Genomic DNA, 16094 nt, shown 5'->3' with positions numbered 1-16094 from the left:
CTGCATTGATGTTCTGAGAGACTTTCTTCATCATTCTTAAGTTAATACACTCTTCCTTGTAAGGGATTGCTATAATAGTAATATTTTATATTAGTACAGATCTTTGTAGTGTCTAGTGCATTTTTCCAGGTACTATATTATCTTTTAAAAAATCTAGTAACAGTTTAATGAGGATTATATTGCTATCATCATCCTGATTTTGCAGATGAGAAAATTGAGGCTAAGGGGTTAAAGAAATAGCTTATGTTTGCAAAGCTAAGAACAGGGGGACAACTAGAACTTAAATTCTTGTCTGGTATTTAAAATTCTGTGCTTTTTTTTCCAGTATGCCATACTGCCTTCAGCCTTCCTTCTACAGAGGTGTTCATTTTTCTTGGGCCAAATCATTAATATGGAGGTTTTATATTGAAAGTGTCGGAAGGATGACATTGTAATACCTGTAGCCGCAGGGCATTTCTACATTAGGGCAGTGGGGTCACAGTATGCCTTTTTGAGCTGGGCGTTTTTTGCCACTTACCATGTGACCTTGATCAAGTTATATAACCTCTCAATCTGTATCTCCCAACACTGTCATAAAAATTAGAGAAAGGCTAATTAGCAAACAGTGGATAATATAAATTAGTAGGTAGTAAAGAGTCATAGGGTACAAACTGTTATCTAGAGCTTCTTTATTTGAGAAGAATTTTATCAATCATAGCTACCGTTTATATAGCTCTTTACAGTCACAGACACTTTCAAAGACATTTTGTTTTTAGAGCATCTCAACAAAACAGTGTCAAGTAAGTTTAATTCCCATATTACCCACAAAGAAATATATTCAAATAGGTTAAATCACTTATCTAAGTTCATTCTAATATGAATCATTCGGTTGCATTGCTCCAAGCTTTGAACTTGAAGTAGAATGAAAGCAACATGTGCCTCTCAATGATGCCTCGTTCTTCAACGGGGATGAATAATTATGTTTTATCCTTAAAAATCCCCACATGTTAAGGTATGGCATAACACATCCCCAGAGAAATGTAATTCAGAAAACCAGAGGGAAATAACATTTCTGAAGAGATGTTCACAGATATCTACTGTACCAACAATTAGGAAATGTATGAATAGTCATCTAAAATTAGTTTCATATATACCTATAGATTCTTCCCCGGTTGAACACTGTCATCTTTGTTTTTCTCAACGAAAACTTACTTTTAAGTCAGATAAGTACATTCTAATGGCAGGAACACTATGCTTATATTTGTATATTTTAATAGTTACTAGCCCCCAAATTGCTGGTTATCTTAGCAGAGAACCTTATTGTACTCTTCAGTCTATCAGTATATCAATAGCTGGTATTTTTTAGAGGGGTCTGTGAAAGCCACTATTGTAGTACTTAAATGGATTATAGGATCTATGCCCTTATTATTCTCTTTTATAGGTGAGGAAGCTGAGGCTTGAAAGAGTTAGGTAACATGTTAATAATCACACAGCTGTTTGTTTGGTTTGAGATTGGGATGTCCATCTACGGCAAAATAGGCAGTTTCTGGTTTTCTAAGTTCTTAAATATCTGCATTGTTGGAAGTATTCCTGATAAATAATTTATGCTTTTAAATTTAAGTCACTCTGTCTTTCTCTCTTCAACTCTTATAACCTTTAGCGAATTATTATCTAGTAAAAATTTGGATTAGTAAATGTCACATTCTGCTCTCCTTTCCTTAAGGGCTGCTCTCAAGCCTTGAAATAATTCTAAGAGTACAGAAAGAGGGAAAAGCAGGTCTGGAAAACTCACAAAAAGTTAGCAAACTTTTTGAAAATATAATATGTATATAGAAAAGCACACCAAGAGGAACCACTCTCCTGGTTTCCAACAGCCCAGGTTAGTTTTCCTGTTTTTAAATATTGTACAAATTGAATCAGACTATAAGGCCTCTTTATGTCCAGATCCTTTTGTTCAACATTAAATTCGTAAGATTTATTCATGCTGTGAATTAGTTGTAATTTGTTATTTCTCACTGTGGAATAGTATTTTATTTTGTGGATATCCCAAAATGTATTAATCCATTTCATTGTTGGACATATGGGTTGTTTCCAGTTTGGGCTATTTTGCTACAATAACTATTGTTGTATATGTCCTTGGGTGACCATATGTATATATTTCTATATACCTATATATCTAAGAATAGAATTGCCGGGTATGCTTAGGTGTAGTTTTAGTAGATACTGCCCAGTTTCCCAAAGTTGTTATACCCATTTATATTCCTAATAGCCATAAATGAGAATTCCAATTGCATCGTAATTTTGTCAATACTTACTTATTACCTGCCTTTTTCATTTTAGCCGTACTGGCAGTATAGTAATTATATTATAGTTTTAACTTGTACTTCACTGAATGACTTATATAGTGGAACATATGTGCTTATTGATAATTTGGTTATAGTAGTTTGTAAAGTACTTAAGTATTTGGCCCTTTTATTTATTGTGCTACCTGTTCTTTTTAAAAGCACAAAGTTTAAAAAAGTCAAGTAGTTCTATAAGATTGGCTATAACTCCTTGCTCCTATTCTATTCCAAAGTCAAACATTTTCTTTCCCATCTCTATAATAATAATAATATATTTACATTACTATTTCTAGAGTTTTTTCAGTTTTAGATGTTACCTATTGACTTCCCACCATGGAAGATGAAGAGTTAATTCTTTTTTTCTACCACTCATCCACAGTGTGCGTGGGTGAACACACACACACACACACACACACACGCGCACGAGCACCCAAACACTTCCCATTTCTCTATATACTAGATCAGTATTCACTGTTTACCTTATTATGTATATGTAAAAAATATTTATAGGTGAACTATGAAGTTGGCTATCATTACTTCTTTATTATACAAATGTTTGCTTTCTCTGGATGTAATGATTACCTAATTTTGTTATTGCTGTTTGTTCAGTTTTTCATTCACTCAATGTCCAGTCAACCTCAGATTCTCTGCTAATAATAATATCCTCCCAATACATTTACATGTATTTGATATTTTATGATGTTAATTCCATGAAATAAATTTTTCCAGAACATTCTGCCCACTTCATTCTATACTGGAAGCTCTTTCTGTCTACAACACAACTGTTTCCATCAGGTTTTTTTTCAACATCATCTCTTTTTTGTTGTTGAATCTCCTGTTCCTGTATCCTTTGTATTTATCCTTTTTGGGATTATACCCCTATCTTTATAGAACAGATTTTTAATTAACTTCTTGAGGAAGAGTGCATAGGAGCTAAGTTGTTCAAATGTTGCACATCTGAAAATGTTTTTATTCTTTCTTTCTACTTAGTTGATAGTTTGGATGGGTTTAGAATTCTAGGTTATAGAAAACATTTTTCATGAGACTATTGTAGGATTAACTGTATTGTCACATTTTTCAGTATAACTTTTGAGAAACATAATATTGTCCTATTCTTGTTCATTTATATAAACTCTACCCTTCTCTCTTTGAGAAATTGTGTCCTGTTTTTTCATCCTCAGGAAATTTGATGATGGTGTAGCTTTGTGAGCATCTATTGTTAAATCAATGGGTTGGAGACTGAAAAACCTTTCAACTTAAAAATCCCTGGTTTCGTTTCTGGGATTTTAAAAAATGTCCTTCATGACTCCCTTACATTTTCTCTGTTCTTTACTTTTGGAACTCTTACTATTTGGGTGTCAAACCTTTCAGATTTGTTTTCTAATTGTGTTATTACTTCTGCCTTACTTTTCATATTTTTCTTCTTTTTATTATTATTTTTTCTTTTTGTGGGGTGATGGAGGAGACATTTCATCAACATTATCTTCCAAAGTAATTGAGTTATTCATTCAAGCAGCTACCCTGTTTCATTATTGCTTTCTGAATGTTTTTGAGACAGAGTCTCCCTCCACTCAGTCTGGAGTGCGGTAACGCAGTCATGGCTCACTGCAGCCGGGCTCACGTAATGTTCCCACCTCAACCTCCAAAGGAGCTGGGACTACATACAGGTGCATGCATTTTTCCCTTATCTTCACTTTTCTTAAACATTCAGTAGTCCTTGGTTATCTGTTGATTTTTAAGAGTGCCAGTTATGAAAAGTTAATTTAAAGCTCAGTTTACCTATATGGGATTCTGACGTCAATGATTTTAGGTTCATTCTTTTGAACCATTCAGAGCTTGTAGGGAAGAGTCTTTCCATTTCCTAGAAATTAGTTCCTATAAATTAATTACATTTCTGGAGCAATTAAACTTGATTGATAGCATTCTGAGAGTCAGGTCAGAAGAATAATGCATAGGGTTGTAAAATTCAGGTTGTAAATTTTTAATTAATACCGCTGTCTCAGTATGGTATTTCTGCTCTCAACTATGTTCCGATCTTTGTGGTACCCTCTGCTGAGACTAAATCTCTAGTGTTTGCTGGGGCAAAAGAAAGGCAGTAGCCTGGCTGGGGTGAGGAAACAGCTCTGAGGAATCTAACTGCTTTTTAATCTAACTTCTAATTAATTTTCCTATTTTAGCTTCACTGTTCCCCATAGTTTCAGAGATAGTTGATGCCACCAATTACTGGGTCCTATGCAATAAATTAAGTTGCTTCTTGGCTTTCTCCACTCCAGGCTATGAGTGGTTTTCTCCTGTCTTCCAAGTGAGTTATCATTTGTCCACCTCTTTTCTAGATTCCAAAATTATGTTACTTTTATCATTTCTCCTATATGCTTTACCCAAGAGGGTTTATATCCTTTATAATTTGTCTTTAGTATTATCTTGTTGGAGTTTGAGAGGAAAAGTAGGAGTAAATATGATTATTTACCAGTATCTTTAACCAAAAGCTAGCCCCTTAGTTCTAAAACTGTTTCTTTCCCATAGATAAAAAGTCAAAAGAAGCCCTAGTCAATGTGATAATTTATATATGATAATAATATAACTGACCATGAAGATAGTCATATGATATAAAATGTCATCCACTTTCAGAGAAAAAAGGTTAATGGAATGAATACAATTTTATTTTATACTGCATGACAATTACTCTTTACAAGAAAAAATTATTAACAGAGACTTTCTGCAAAGACAGACATGTCCCCTTTGGAAGCAGAGTATTTATCTAATTTCAAAGACCAATAGAGCAGTATTTAAGATGTTAAATGTTTGAATTATTCTTTTAAATTTGCAGGATGTTATAGGAAATTGGGACTATAAATTGCCACCCCCCCCCCCCCCCCCCCCCCCCCCCCCCCCCCCCCCCCCCCCCCCCCCCCCCCCCCCCCCCCCCCCCCCCCCCCCCCCCCCCCCCCCCCCCCCCCCCCCCCCCCCCCCCCCCCCCCCCCCCCCCCCCCCCCCCCCCCCCCCCCCCCCCCCCCCCCCCCCCCCCCCCCCCCCCCCTTTCCACTAAGGATAGTTAAGTCAGAATTTTTTTTTTAAGCAAGAGCTATTTCACATGAAATTTTATGTGAAATATAATTTCAAGTGATTTGGATGTGAGCTTTCAATGGTTTAAAACAGGACCAATGGAATGTAAATAAGGGGAAATGGGAAATGGTAAAGGGAAATATAGTGCATAATTGGGGTTGAAGGACCATCCAGATACCACAGAGATGAGCTCTGAGATCAGTCTTATTTAACAACTTCATTAATGATCTGGAAGGAGAATTCAACAGGTTAATTAAATCTGCAGATGGTCCTTCGTGGAAGTTACAAATACCAGGGAGAACTGAGAAATAATGTAGAAAGACTAGGGGGTCAAAAGCTTTGATAGCTATGGGCACAGAAGAGCAAAATTAAATTTGGGAAGGATAATTACAATTAAATACACTTTGTTCAATGAAAAAAGGAGTTAAACTGCAAACAATGCTGAATAGAAAACAGTAAAGCTAAAAACATTCTGTGGCTGATGAGCAATTTATTTAGATAAGAACAAAGCTTTCTGACTATAGAAATAAAGTTATTTTTAAATAAACTGTACTTTACAATGTAGCTGTTCTGTGCCTGATAGTCATAAAACAAGGATTTAGTAACCTGCATTTGGCTAGTGTTAAAAAGACAGGAAAGCATTGCTCTAACTCTCAGATGTGCTTATTTTCTAGTAGAGTAGATAGATTAGAAAGTCATGAAAATACTCTAGTAGATCCTGAGATTAAGATGGGGAAATGACAGATAGAGCAGGAGATCATGGGGGGAACTTTTGAAAGATGACTATGAAATAGTTCACTTCCACTTTTAAACATGGGTGGTTAGTGTTAATGTGCTAGGTGGTTGAAAAGATTGGCAGGTACTTTTATACCCTTTTCCGGTAGTACCATTGACCATGGGAAGTCCTTTCAGGTCTGGGTATTGGAAGAGCTTCTTTAATTTTGAAAACATGATCAATAGTTAGAATTCTACCAAGGCCTGGGGAAGTGGAGCAGACTGGATGAAGTTATAATGGTAACTATTAGAAATGGAAATCAGATATACCCCAGGGTACACACAGCCAAAAGGTCAATCATTTATTGAGTATATTGCCTGCGCCAAGATGGCTGCAAGTACTTTACATAAGTTAACTCCTTTAATTCTTACACTTATCCTATAGGATTAGATATTATTCTTATCTCCAATTTGCTATTTAAAAAACCCCGAACCCTGGAAAATGTAAGAAAATTACATAAGTTTAAGTGCTAATAAGCACAGGACACTAGGATTCAAACCCAGGGAGGCCTGCTTCCAAGATTTATATGTTTGTTTTCCCCAGCTATGTTATAGTATCCCTCATAGAATATTACCATAAATAATATATACAGAATTCATATAAGGTATATATACACATAAATGTATACATATATGTATGTATATAGCCTATATATGTGTGTATATAGCCGTGTGTGTGTGTGTGTGTATGTGTGTGTGTTCCATTCTTTAGAGTTCTAGGGGCTTGTCCTAGACAGACTGGACCCAGAGCATTTTTATATGAAGCTCTTATTAGCAGAATTGTCCTTGTATATAAAGTATGTGAGCAGAATTTGTTGTCTACAGTTTCCAACAGAAAACATTATCTTAACTAAAGGAGGTGTGTATTATATCTGGGTTAATGGATGATGGGTCTCTGGAAGGGAGACACATGAACTAATAAACACATAGCTGTTATTACGTAATTTCATAATGTTAGTCCCTACTAGTGTCACTAAGGGGAGAATCCTGAGTCACCATGTTTTAAAATTTAAATATTAATATCTTCAAGAGGTAACACTTATACATGCTAGAATATTCAGATATTCTATAAGCTTAGTTAAGAATATACCTTGAATATCTTTCTGTTTGTCTACCAGCTGCGAGTTCTCCCACCCAGAAGGAGCCAGAATTACTAGTTTCTTACATGTAGGTTAATAGGCTACCAATTGTAGTGGGACTCAGATAGTGTGTGATTGTTCAGATTGATGAGGATATCTTGGAGAGATATATACAAGGGATAGTAAATGGATTTGACAGAATGAAAGTAAATTTCACAGTTTTATTTGTTAACAGCTAGCATGGACAAATTACCTATGAAAAGTGTGCAGAAAACCATTAAGAAATGGAAAAATGATTTAAAAATGATTAAAAAGGACAGCTGTATTGGAAAGCAAACAAGGTATGAAAGAGAAATCTAGAAGATTAATACTGAGAAGAGCTGCCTGGGGTGACTGACAGCTTTAGCCTCACCATATCTGCCCTCTCTTTGAAACTAGTCAAAATTTCTCAAGCTTCTCCAAATGAGATACAGAGTTAAGAAGAATTTTGTGTTTGTAATAAGGTGAGGTGGTTTGAACTGAAACTTAATCACATTTAGGAAAGTCAAGTATCCCTTCTGGGAGAGATCAAGCAGATTATGAAATGATTTTAGAGAACTCATAACAAGCTTCTTCTAACTTTTAAATCTATATTTGGCCAAATAAAACACATGGAAAGAAAGTTCTGTTTTTGGTCCCTGGGGCAACAGACCTAAGAAATGTTTCTAACTTCTACTTAAATGACTCAGTTTCTAGGGCTCACTTCACTCTCTAAAATGGCATTTGTGATCATACAGAAATTTCTTCATGATACAGTGCAGTCGCTTCTATTATTCTAGTAATAGTAATTTCTCTATTATTTGCTAGTATACAGGAAATAACACAGGTTATGCCACAGAGTGTAGAATCTTGAGAAACATGAAATATTAAAAGCATAATTCTATTTTTTGACATCAGTGGAAATTACATTGGCCTCTCTGAAAATAACTGCTCAATCATGTCTCAAATATGGACCCTGAAAAAAAATAACAAAAAGGCAACATCAATCCTTAAAAAATCAACCAAATATGAGAATTTATTGATTAGAAAAATAAAACAAATAAACAAAAAGCAAAAAAAGATCAACATTAGCTGAGATGACTTATAACCTACAGAGACCAAGTCAATTCATGCAGACTTAAAATGTCAATACCTTCTTCAATTCCAGTAGCAAGTGGTTGCAACTTCTGACTGAGGCAGTTTTCACTTGTATATACCTGGCAGTGAAACCTCCTTCATCAAATAAATGAATTTTTGTCTCAATGCCTTGTCATCAAAGCATCAATAATTGAGTAAACCATACCCCATGAACTTGCTTATCATTTACGTTGTTACCTTTCTCCTAGGGTAAAAAAGCTATAGGGAACTAATCTTGTAGGAGAGGAACTTTGAAGGCAAGTATTTTCTAAAGTAATTTTCCAGTGCCAGCAACTGAATTCACCTACATTTGTAGGACTTCTTAATTCATTCACATATAAAAAAATATGTAGAAGCTCAGGAAACTCATGGCAAAAAATATAAAAGAAAAATCTATGGTTAATTTAGTAAATAACAAATGGTTTCAGAATGCTAGACACAAGAGCAGACACAGGTTTTATCTCAGCAAGACAGAAGATTGGCAAAGGAAGGACTAAGGAAACACAAGACCTGGCCACAGGCCCATTTATTAATTTAGAAGCCACATGTATTCGTTTGTCTCATGAATGGTTTCTGAGTACTTGCCACGTAAAAAGATAATTAAAAACAAATTCACATTAGAAGCATTAGGGGAGATAAGAGAAGCACATACATTATTATTAATGCATTATTTAAAAGTCATAAACTCTGTATGAGAGGTATAGAGCTTTGGTAGGATTTTAGAAAAAGTATTGCTTCTGTTTCTGAGGATTGGAGAAAGGATCAGGAAAATTGTCATGAATGAAAGGCATGTGTATGGAACATTAAGGAATGATTTAGACACATCTAACTCAAACTGGAGAAGTGACGTTCCAGACAGAGAGAATGCCTTGAAAAAAAAAAAAATACAGCATGAGATTGTAGATAATGCTGTGGTAAAGCTGACTCATTTGGTTTGAAAGCTAGGTGGGGATTGTAGTTATTTGTATTAACATCAGATGTAGAGGGATGAGTTCCTATCTTTTCCTTGATGATTTTAAGGACTATGTATGAGAAAATATTAAATAGTAGCAGAGTTGAGGATATTATCATCTTTCTATTATGAAATAATGTGTCAAAATTTTCTTAACTATGTTTGTAGTAAGTGTTTGATATATCACTTTCTTTACAAAAAGTTGTCTTCTTTCCAGGGCTACATCATTTTATGAGACACACCAGGAATCATATAGCTATAAAGACTATACTAGATTGTTATTGCTATGCAAAGTACATACATGATTTATGGTTCTTTAAGTAATTAGCATATTAATATATAACATGTGAAGACTGAACATCAGGCATGAATGGATTCACAATTGTTTTGGTGCCTCTAAAAGGTTCCATTGATTTTTGTAAGTTAAAAAATTAATTAAAAAGTACTACGTTTTTATTGTACAAAATGGGAAAATATGGAAAAGCAAAAAAGAAAATTAAAATTCCTCATAGTCTTTATACTAAAATAAGAAATATGTATATTACTCTATTTACTTCCACCTAGCATTTCCATGTACGTACACTTCTAAATTTTTGTCAGTGAAAAATACATATTGTATTATTTTAAGTCATGTAAAACACATATAAATTGTATCACAAATATACATCTATATTAAATATTTTATAATTATACAAATAGGTTTTATAGCCATGTGTGCTCTAGGACCACATTTTAAATTATTTAAAATTTATACCTTGATATGGTTTGAATGTTTATGTTTCCCTAAAATGTCTATGTTTAAATTTTCACCTCCCAAGGGATGATACTAGAAGATAAGGCCTCTGGGAAGTGAATAGGTCACTTTTGGATAGGATTAGTGCCTTTATAAAAGGACCTTTGAAATTGTGACCACTGCCCTTATATTAGAGGCCCAAGGGAGACGACTTCTCCTTCCACCACGTGAGGTTAGAGTGGAAAGACAAAGCTCTCACCAGATACCGAATCTGCTTGAACCTTGATCTTGGACTCCTCTGTCGCCAGAATTGTGAGAAATAAACTACCTAGTGTATGATATTTTGTTGTATCAGCCTAAACGAACTAAGATCTACATATTAAAAATAGTATATTTATATAATATATAAATTTAAAATATGTATTTGTAATTAGCAAGAATCGACCTGTATTTTTTAACTTTGTTAATGAATCATAGATGCTTTTTAATTTATGAACGAGATTTATACTAGTGAAAAGAAAGGACTTTTTGGCTTACTCACCTGAGGGCGGTGTCCTCCATTGGCATGCCCATGGGTGGCTTTATAGATGGGCACCAGAGTTCCAAGCATCATTCTCTGAACGTGGCTACAAACTGTGTCCCCTGATGCTCTCTGTCTCTTTAAATCTTCATTACAAAATATGACACGTATTGTTCCTCCTATTCTGGCAATCTGACAACCTTGTGTGATTCACTCCGTCAGCTCTTCTGTTGGGTGATTCATAAATGTGCATGAGTCCAGCTTTAGAGAAAGTTTCTGGAGCCATGGGAGTAGACACTTTTGTCTTGGTGAGAAAAAAGATCCAAGAGGGAGATACATTAGTTTTGGAGAGAATGAAATCAGGAGGAGGATCAAAATAGACTCTTCCCAGGCAAAAAAGCAAGGGCCCAGGTAAGGCCTCAGAGAGTTTGAGTGTGAGGAGGCAGATAGAGGGAGCATGAGATTTCGTTAGAACAGAGATTCTGTTCCTACCGATGATCAGCTGACCTTTACAATGTCTGACAGATGCTCAGTAAGTGGCCTCTGAACAGAATTGAATTTTAAGTTACTTTATATAATGCTTAAAAATCTACTTTTGCTTTTACTTCATATTAATATCTTCCTAGTTTAAAAGGTTATTTCTATTCTGTTGCTGCCTCATGTGGCCATTTCCCTATTTCTCTTTGCTTCCAGTTCTTTACATTTTTAAGTGAACTTAAAGCCAGTCAATGATTTTCATGGTACTAATTGAAACTAACAATTCTTAAGTAATCCAGTTATTCAGTAGTAGTTAATGACAGTACTCAGAATGGTCGTTACAATATTCAGATTTTTCTTTTGGTGGTAAGAACAGCCATGCCTCTCCTGAAGAAAGGAAAAAAAAAATTAGACAAGCTCAGCAGATGTAACCCACTGTATCTCCAAACACTTCACTTGATATTTAGCTATAAAGGGCCAAGGAAAATAAAGCATTAGAAGGGTGGTGATGGAATAGGAAACCTATCAATTTAAGGTCAGTTGTATATCTACAAGTAGATTCAACTTTGTGACTGATGAGTAGGGAGGAAGCAATGAATTGGGTGTTTGGCTTCATTGTTAGTATCTAGGCATTTTGTCAAGTTGTGTCTGTGATTGACAGTCTCTTCAGTTGGTATTTAGGTATTGCAATGTGTTAGCTTAAATTAAATAGTGAAGAAATTCGTGTTTTAGGACCAGACATAGGCACACCTTTCAACTGTTATTTCAACATTAATGTGTATCATTAAGCAACTTTCATAACATCTTTGGTTCTTAGCTTCTTCACCTGTCAAGTTAGGAAATAATTGCTAAATAATTCTTAAAAATATAAATAAAAATAATAGCCAAAATTTATTGAACATTATATGCCAGATGCATATTTATGTGCTTTTACATGTATTTGCTGATTTAAGCATATATTACTAATTTCCCCATTTTACAGATAAGGGAACTGAAATAAAGAGAGACTAAGTAATTTAACTTAAGTTTATGTAGGTGGAATATGGCAGATCTAGGGTTTGAATTTAAGCAATCTAGCTGCAGAGCCTATACTCTACTGTCTTTTACTGTGCAATACATCTCTCATTTGTGAAAGCTATGATACTGATGATGGGAAATATCAGTGATGCTGCTGATGGAAGATAATGATGATGTTGATAATGGAAGTTGATAAGAATGCTGATGCTAATTCAAGAAAATAACATTACTGACACCCTTACCTGGGAAAGTCAATTTTTCCTCATAGCTACTTTAATTTCCTCATAGCTATAAACTAACTAGTTTAGAATCTGTAAATGGGATGTGTATGCAAATATAAAAGATTATTTCTGTATACTTTACATTATTGGTGAACTACTCTATGATTGTATACTACTTTAAAATAACTTTTAGTTCTGTCTGTTTTTCCCTTAATTTTCACTCTTCAAGATACTCAACCATCACAAAACTATAGTTTGTGTCACAGAATCCTTCCCAGAATCTCAGAATTGAAGATGAATATCAGATCTTCTCTTATGCATTTCCTACCCCATCCCCACTCTCCCGAAAAGCTTAGTTTCTTATCAGTTCATTCTAGTCTGTTATTGTTGTTGTTTGCATTCTATGAAAAGAATTAACTCTCACAGAAGCATCCAATTTTATTAAATGTTTGTAATCATTTCTTATTTTCTGATGAAATCTGCCTTTTTTATAATTCAGCTCTTGGTCCTAGGTCTCTATTTTAGAGCCAATTAGGAAACTATGTGACAGCTTCTTAGAAAGTGAGGAACATTACATCTATTCCCATTTAAATGCCCCTTTTGAATTTGACCCACAACTCCAGGCTACCAGGGTCATAATTCTACCATCTTGTATATTCACGATCTCCTTCCTGTTTAATGTAACCTTGAAAGTTGATAAACATGTGATGTTCTCAATGTCTTTATCCATTTCTTGAGTATAGAGGAACTTTTATTTCTGCTCTTCCCAAGCCAGACTACATTAGAAAGATAAATCATCATGCACTTACGTCTTGTCTGTGCCACAAATAAAAGAGAATTTCAGTTTCACGAATATGTCACCCTTTGGCATAATTCATCCTATATGATTGTGCTGAATTTGGCTCTTCTCCCTCTGTATGCCCACCTGTTTCATAGTTAGTGATCCTTGTCTACAGCTCATTGCCAGGGTGCTAGGGCACAGCACTAGGCTTAGAAGGCATAAGACGACAGGGAATGGAAGAGAGGAGCCAGGGATGGGGGAGACTCTGATCGGGCCTGTGTCAGTTACACAGAAAATAGCACATTTCAGACACCCGTGATGGCAGCAAAGACAAATTTCACAGTGTGTCTTTGAATGTCACAGAGCTATAGAAAGAATATGGCAAAGAGAAGTACCCCATTTAGGCTCTATTCCTTTCTTGCTACTTTAAATTATACAACCCTTTCTGTGATGTTGGCTGTTAAAGCTGAGATAACGCATGCTATAAAGCAATCTTAATAGAACATACAAAGTGTCTTTTCTATGAAAACATAAAATTTTTTATTGAATTATGGTATAAGATCTTCAGCCTGAGTTCCTTGGGAAGAAAAATATATATCTTGGTGATATAAGTCACCTGGAAACCATAAAGCTGCGCGGGGACAATGTAAGAAACAGATAATTAAAAGGAGCAATTGGGAAGACTTTATTTGTTACTTTGACAAATATGAGATGGCATTTTCCTCTAAATTCTTAAATGAAAATTGCTTGCTTGACAAACTAAAGCCTAGGTGAGAACTGTGAAGGGCATTTGGTATTTGTCCTGCATCCTACTAACATCAGCAATTTAGTTAAGTTATAACATGTTTCCTGTAGTGACACTAGCCGAAAAGTGCAAACTGACAAAAAAATGAGGCAGGGTTGGTTCATCGTCTCAGATCTGCTCCAAGGATCAGTTAGGCTGTATCCAGCAGGTGGAAACGTGCATCACTGAAACTTAATGGTTAGAGAAAGTAAGGCAGACTCATTAGCATTTCTGGCTTAAGCCAGAAATGTTACCTACTGCAAGGTCTTCATATCCTTGAAGGATATGAAAGCATGTTTGACCTTGCAGTAGGTAACATGAGGAAGCACAAAGAATATGAATTTCAAGCCAGGCATCTTGGATATGAATCCTGTCTGTGCCTGACAATGACTGTGATATTTGCAAACTCATGTGATTTTTCTGAGCCTAAGGTATGAAATGAGATAATAACCTCTACTTTACGAAAATGTAGTGAGGAGTAAATGCAACAATGTAGTGTAGAACTGTGTTTGAACGAAGAATATTTTAAAACACAGTTTCCATCCCTCTCCTTTGATTTAATTTATTAAAAACAGGAAAAGACATTGTCATTTAAATCTTAGAAAAAGTCTTCAAATCTGGATATCAGCATGAAATATTTGTATCTGGAGTCTCAAAGAACAGATGCAGGCTTAGATAATTCAACGTGCCTTCTAGTCAGTCCTTCCAGTTGTCAAGAAGCAGCCATTGTAACTACTTGGTTTCGCATCTAACTTTCCTGGCATCAATCCATTTTACAGTTTTTATCCAGATGAAGTTTGACAATTACACTCTATGAATTTTAACAATTACACTCTAGAATGATTCTATTTTGATCTCTTTCTATACTTTGAGTACACCCCTTTCCTTACACTCTTCTCACTTGGGAAAGAAAGTAACCTGAAATTATAATCTATAGGAAAACATTGAAGATTTAAAGCAAGAGACCCACCCATAATGTTTGCGTTTTACAGAGGAAATTTAGAGATGACAATTTTGGCATGAAATGCTGGTTTTCCAATGGTGAAATTTCAGGCAGTTTCACAAATTTATGCTGTGTCAGCCATGGCTTGGGTATCCAGATATTTTTATGAGATGGCTATTCATCATCACTCCATAACCAGATTGCCAAGTATGATCATAAGGGAAGAAAAGCAGAGTTAAGAAAGAAAATTAGAACTGTGGAGTATTGGTAGAAATCTAGATCCTTTTCTTTCTTTCTTTTTTTAAAAAAATTCACCTTTTGTTCAAGAACAAGTCCTTGGTTCCTTAGTCTCTACCATTCTATTTGAGTAAATAAGCTTTATCTCCCATGATGTGAAGGGTAGTTTGAAGTACAGTTCCTTAACCTAAGAGAAAGAAAGATCTTAGTCTTCTATTAGGAGCATATGAAGTCTATTGAAGTGTCTGAACACTTCCCATTTGCTGCTAAAGTAGCCCTGGAACAGAGCTGAGTATTGCCATTCTCTTTTAATTGGGTAACCTTGCAAAGGTGAGAGCAGCTAAGAGCTAGCTGACCTCATTGATATTGGTCAATACCTGAAGAACTGGGCCGTGAGTCTTGTCAATAACTGTAGGGAAGTCACAAAAACGATCAAGTAGAAGGCAGCTGACCTCCTAGGAAGGGCACTCTTTGCTACTGAGGTGGATGTTACATTGTACAAAATTATTTTGAATGTGCAGGAAAAGCCACATGCTCTATTTTCATTATCTTAGATTATAACCCTATGCAGAGCCCCTAGTTTAGAGACTGGTAGGAATTCAGTCTTTACTGTATTGAGGGGGGTCCTTTCTGGAGTTTTATTAATATATTAATATCTGAGGTCTTATGGGGCACAAAGCAGTTAAGCATGTCATATAGTCTACCTCAATCAGTGCTGGGAGGCTCATAGAGCAAACCTTCAGGGACTCTTAAATCTGAAGGCTTTACAAGTGACAGAAATCCAATCCAACCTATCTTAAACAAAAATAAGAACTGTTTTTCACGTTATTGAAAAATCCTTGGTAGTAGCCTGATCTCAGGACACAGCTAGATAAAGGTGCTCAAACAACGTTATGACCCTATCTTTCGTATCTGGATGAGTTTCATTAACAACGAACTCTTGCCCCATGGTGAGATGTTGGCTGCCTGCCATTCCAGGCACCCATCCTTATATCCTGGTTCTTCTAGTGAATATAAAAGACCTTTGTAGCTCTTCC

General features: G+C 35.4%; 1 protein-coding gene and 1 long non-coding RNA gene across 3 annotated transcripts in view; one reads left to right on the top strand and one right to left on the bottom strand.

Moving 5' to 3' along the window:
- The window catches only part of LOC126934736 (uncharacterized), a 46346-nt gene extending 35407 nt beyond the window's left edge, over positions 1 to 10939 (bottom strand). The window contains exon 1 of the long non-coding RNA XR_007719106.1: positions 10619 to 10939. This is a non-coding gene — a long non-coding RNA (uncharacterized LOC126934736). The remainder of the gene's footprint in view (positions 1 to 10618) is intronic.
- The window catches only part of NELL1 (neural EGFL like 1), a 938548-nt gene that overhangs the window by 735231 nt on the left and 187223 nt on the right, over positions 1 to 16094 (top strand). The window lies entirely within an intron of this gene.

This window comes from Macaca thibetana, chromosome 14 (genome assembly GCF_024542745.1).
Source record: "Macaca thibetana thibetana isolate TM-01 chromosome 14, ASM2454274v1, whole genome shotgun sequence".
NCBI classification, from domain to species: Eukaryota; Metazoa; Chordata; class Mammalia; order Primates; family Cercopithecidae; genus Macaca; species Macaca thibetana.
The sequence above is the reverse complement of the archived record's forward strand: the minus strand, read 5'-3'. Positions and strand labels throughout refer to the sequence as shown.